Consider the following 5,423-nt stretch of genomic DNA (forward strand, 5'->3'; position numbering starts at 1 on the left):
TTTTAATTTAAATTCAATTAACCAGCACATAGTACGAGGCAGATGATCTTAAAGGGCATTAAAGTTTATGTAGATCATCATTGGCTATAAAACCTTTTTTTTTTTTTGGCCTCGAGTGGATGATTCCCAGAATCTCTATTATCTGATTTCAAGAGAATCTGAAAAGAAAGGAATCTAGCATGCTTCATTTTCAAAAGGTCCGTGTATTTGTTTGACTTAAAAATGTATACCCTTAGTACCACTGCCCCAGGCTGTCAAGACAAAACAAATCAGTGTGTTAATTATGCAAATAAAATAATAGTAGAAAAACAACTGCAACTAGTAGAAAGGACATACATGGAAGGCGTAAGTATTATTCCACTGTGGAAGAGTACAAAACAGGCTGGACTTAACATCAATAAGAAATGGGTAACAATGGAAACTTCTTAGGTCTGCAAACCACACAATGACAGTTAACGCTGCAGACTTCTTTCTACCTGGTATGCTTCAAACTGTGACTCAGCCTTTAACACTGGGATATCCATGGCTTTGTCTTTTCTTCTCCTTCTCCTCTTCCTTCTTCTTCTCGGATTTAATAACTATGCTGGGAATAAGAATATAGACCAGATTTGAATATTAACTTAAATTAAATATTGTATACCCTTTACCTTTATATATATTTTATATTTACTATATATATATATATATTTAGTTTAACTTAAATATTATATACTCTTTATCTTTTTTGGTCAGAAAGATAAAAAAACCAGGGTGACTGGGTGGCTTAGTTGGTTAAGCATCTGCCTTCGGCTCAGGTCATTGATCCCAGGGTCCTGGGATCGAGTCCCGTGCTGGGCTCCTTGCTTAGCAGGGAGTCTGCTTCTCCTTCTGCCTGCAGCTCCCCTTGTGTGTGCTCTCTCTCTGATAAATGAATAAATAAAATTTAAAAAAAGAAAGATAAAAACATATAAAGGACACTGGCATGAACTCTACTGAACTAACTGTTTTTACAAACCGACCCAAGCTTCAGCATGTGGGTGGGTGGTTATCACAGGCTCCAGATGCCCTGTGCTCAGCAATAAAGCTTTAACAACAAAACAAGTCCATGTCATTGGTTAATAAGGGGATCCAAGGACTTCCCCCTGAAAGCTTTGGCCCTTTGTAGCAAAGGGGACATCATCATCTTAGGATGTCAAGTTCTGTTTGGGGCCATGGCTTCCACCAGACTTTGTCTCAAGTATCATATCTTTCCTTTCACTCCCCTTCCCCTCCCTCCCTCCCTCCCTCCCTCCCTCCCTTCCTTCTTTCCCTCCCTCCCATTTTAACCACTTTAAAAAAAAAAAAGATTTTATTTATTTATTTGAGAGAAAGAGAGCATGTAAGTAGGGGGAGGAGCAGAGGGGGAGAGGGAAAGAATCTCAAGCAGACGCCCCGAGTGTGGACCCCAACAGGGGGCTTGATCCCATGATGCTGAGATCATGACCTGAGCCGAAACCAAGAGTTAGATGCTTAACCGACGGTGCCCCCCCAGGTGCCCTCCATTTTAACCACTTTTAAGTAAAAGTTCTGTGCAATAACCACATTCACATTGCTGTACAACTATCACCACCATCCGTTTCCAGAACTTTTTTATCTTCCCAAACTGAAATTCTGTACTCATACAGTAACTCAGTGTAAGTCCCCACGTTCCCCTCCCGTCAGCCCCTGGTAACTACTATTCTACTTTCTGTATTTACGAACTTGACCACTCTAGGTATTTCATATAGGTGGAATCATATGGTCTTTGTCCTTTTGTGACTGGGTGATCTCACAGCATAACGTCTTTGAGATTCATTCATGTTGTTGTAGGTATCAGTATTTCATCCCTTTTAAAGACTGATTAAATCTTCCATTGTATGTGGGCGCCTGGGTGGCTCAGTCGGTTGAACATCTGACTCTTGGCTTTGGCTCAGGTCATGATCTTGGGGTCCTGAGATCGAGCCCCAAGTCCAGCTCCATGCTCAGCAGAGAATCTGCTTGAGATTCCCTCCCCCTGTCCCTCCCTACACTTGCTCTCTCTGTCTCTAAAATAAATAAAGCTTTGAAAAATATTCACTTGTATGCATATGCCATATTTTTATCTATTCATCTGTTGGTAGACACTTGGGTGGCTTCTGTCTTTTGGCTTTTGTGAATAATGCTGCTATGAACACGCATATACAAATCCCTGTTTGAGCCCCCTGCCTTCAATTCTTTTGTGTTTATACTCAGAAGTGGAATTGCTAGATCACATGATAATTCTATTTGTACTTTTTTTTCATCCAACAAGAAGCCATAACTTTACTCATGATAGAAACAGTACAAATTTCAAACCAAGCTGCAGTTATTCTTTTGAAACACCAAAAAAAAGTCCTCGTTTTCAGATGGTTACATTGTTAATTCCATAATAGCATTTACAATATCATTACCGTTGTTCTTCAGGGCTTGGACTACCTTTGCTCTTGACACATTTGCTTGTGACATGACCAATTCTAAGTCCTTAACCTCTACACTGGTTTCATCAACCTCTTCCTCTTCACTCTTCTCTTGTACAGTTGGAGTCTGTGTGTTTTCTTGAATGTTTGAGACACCTTCACCTTGAACTTTGAATTTCTCAGCAGCTGCTAGTTGTGCTTGCTGAGCTAAATCCTCGATCTTGGCTTCCCCCCAAACTACGTAGGTATCTGAAGCTGGGCTCTTGTAGACATCTGGTTTTGTGATGACAAAGAGGATATTCTTAGATTTCTGGATAGTGACTCTTGTAACCCCTGTAACCTGTCGAAGACCCAGTTTGGACATAGCCTTCCCTGGCTTCTTTTCGCTCCAGCTCTGTTTTGCTTTACTGACTGGTTCTTCATCGATTCCAGCGGCTGCTGCCAGCTGAGCCTGTTGGGTGGCTACCTGTGTGGGATCCTGTTCCTCAGGCTCTGGTACTGAGTCATCACTGTCGGATTCTGTTCCAGACCCCGTCCCAGTCTGGGGCTGTGGCAGCTCCTGCTCTGTAGCAGGGACGGTTTCTGTGGCTTCACCAGGCGTTTTGTGAGGGGAACGTGGAACCAAGATGGCGGCAGAAAGAGAGCGAGCAAGAGCGTGACCCACGCCTGTTGCAGAAGGAAACTCTATTTGTACTTTTTTGAGAAACCAACCACATACTGTTTTCCATACAGTTGCACCATTTTACATTCCTACCAGCAGTGCATGGGGGTTCCAGTTTCTCCATATTATCAACACTTGTTTTCTGTTTTGTTTTGTTTTGTTTTGATAATCGCCATCTTGATGGATGTGAAGTAGTATCTTGTGGTTTTGATTTGCATTTCCCTCATGATTAGCGACGTTGAGCACCTTTTCATGCACTTATGAACCATTTATGTATCTTCTTGGAGAAATGTCTATTCAAGTCCTTTGCCCATTTTTTAATTGGTTTGTTTTGTTGTTGAGTTGTAGGAGTTCTTCATATATTCTGGATATTAACCCTGTATCAGACATATGATTTGCAAATATTTTCTCCCATCACATGCTGCCTTTTCACTCTGTTGGTAGTGTCTTTGATGAATTAAAGTTTTTAATTTGACTAAGTCCAACTTATTGGTTTTTTTTTTTCCTTTTGTGGCCTGTACTTTTGATGTTATATCCAAGAGTCCTATCTTATTCTACAAAAGGAAAATATGGTATGTGCTAGATTTCATTATGTCTATGAACATGAATGATAAGATCCAAACCCAGCAAAACCTATTTGAAGGAAGAATTGGACTTGAGAAAGAAGCTGGAGATCTGAACCTCTTCATTCGAGGGCTTGAGTTTAGAGAATCTAAAGAAGATTTTACAGACAGCTTTTTGTTTTTCTTCTCTTACCCATTCAAAATTGGGCGACAAATTGGTAAAGGAAAAGATACATAACAACAGGCTTAAAATTTACTGGTTTTTTGGGGGGGGAGATTGTAGTTATGTATATATGTGGGGCTTGCTGAGTATTGGTGTAAGTTTTTAAAGTATGCTTGGTGTAGCTGAAGGGAAGAAGTACTCAGGACACCATCCCTCATTTGGTAATGACCAGGAGTGATGTTAGTTGGACACAGTAAACATTTTCATTAATGGTAGAACATCAAAAATTAGAAGAATTCAGACCACCCAAATATGGTCTAGCAAAAATGGTAACTACTATGTTTTCAGACTAGTAGGCCCACCAAATACATGAACGTGTATTATGGTACATTGCATTTAAAAGAAAAATCTAATATTTGCTATGCCTTTTAAAATAGCCACATGAATTACTGAACACTAACTCAAATTCAGACAATGTACTGAGATTGAGGTAAGGGAGATTTTCTTTTCTTTTTTCTTTTCTTTTATTTGTTTATTTGAGAGAGAGAGAGCCTGAGAGTGGCGTGAGGGGCAGAGGAAGAAGCAGACTCCCTGCTGAGCAGGGAGCCCAATGTGGGACTCGTTCCTGGGACTCTGGGATCATGACCTGAGCCGAAGGCAGATGCTTAACCGACTGAGCCCGGGGTAAGGGAGATTTTCCAAGATAAAAGGAAAAACTTACTTGGCAAAAATGTTAATTTATGTTAAGTGGTTTGTGGCAGAGTTGGGTACTACAGATGGTCCTCCCCTCCCATAGAAAGCAGCTGTCCCTGGGAAGCAGCTGATCTACATTCTTCTGTTTACCTGATGTGTTCATTGGCTAGCTCTCATCAACGGAATGTCAGCGGAAGTGATGTAAGTCAGATGTTCAGTAAGTGGGTGTACCTACTCCTTGCTCTTCTCTCCCTTATGTTGGCTGAATGCAGAGGTGCAGAGGTTGATGAGTTCTGGTGGGATGGTAGAGTCATAAGATGGAAGGAGCTTGAGTCCCTGAATCACTGTGTGGAGGAAAGCCTCCCACCAGCCAGGAATATCTGCCGAAGGCTATTACTGAGCAAGAGATCAATTTCAGTTTGTGTCAGACCACTGAAATTTTGGTGTTGATTTCTTACAGCAGCTAACTAATATAGGATTTCAAAGGGAATGGAGATGTTTTATGCAATTTGATCTTAAAGTAGATTGTCACCTCTGAATTTGCACTGCATTATGCTAATGCCCCAAATTCTTCTCATGGCCTGCAAAGGACTGCTAGATTTGACCTCACTGAACTCTTGCTGCAGAACTCAGTTCAAAGGATACTTTCTGGTGACCCTCAACACAGATCAGGTCCCCCTACTGTATTCTTCCTTTATAGCCCTTCTCTTACATTGAGATTATGGCTTCATGTGATGATTTCATCAAATAGATGCTCTCCCTCTAAGATTCATAAAGGCAGTGTCCAGGATTGTTTTGTTATTTATTTTTTTTCCTCACCATTGTATGCTCAGGGCCTGGCACAGAGTGGACTCTTAATAAATATTTTATCAAATATAATAACACCTGTCCTTAGCTACCAACAATAATGC

The 5,423-nt window shown here is 40.8% G+C and overlaps 1 pseudogene; it reads right to left on the bottom strand.

Moving 5' to 3' along the window:
- Positions 1-2,268: 2,268 nt before the first annotated feature.
- On the bottom strand, positions 2,269-3,174 carry LOC118523582 (nascent polypeptide-associated complex subunit alpha pseudogene; annotated as a pseudogene).
- Between the last annotated feature and the right edge of the window lie 2,249 nt (positions 3,175-5,423).

This window comes from Halichoerus grypus, chromosome 5 (assembly GCF_964656455.1).
Source record: "Halichoerus grypus chromosome 5, mHalGry1.hap1.1, whole genome shotgun sequence".
Lineage (NCBI taxonomy): Eukaryota > Metazoa > Chordata > Mammalia > Carnivora > Phocidae > Halichoerus > Halichoerus grypus.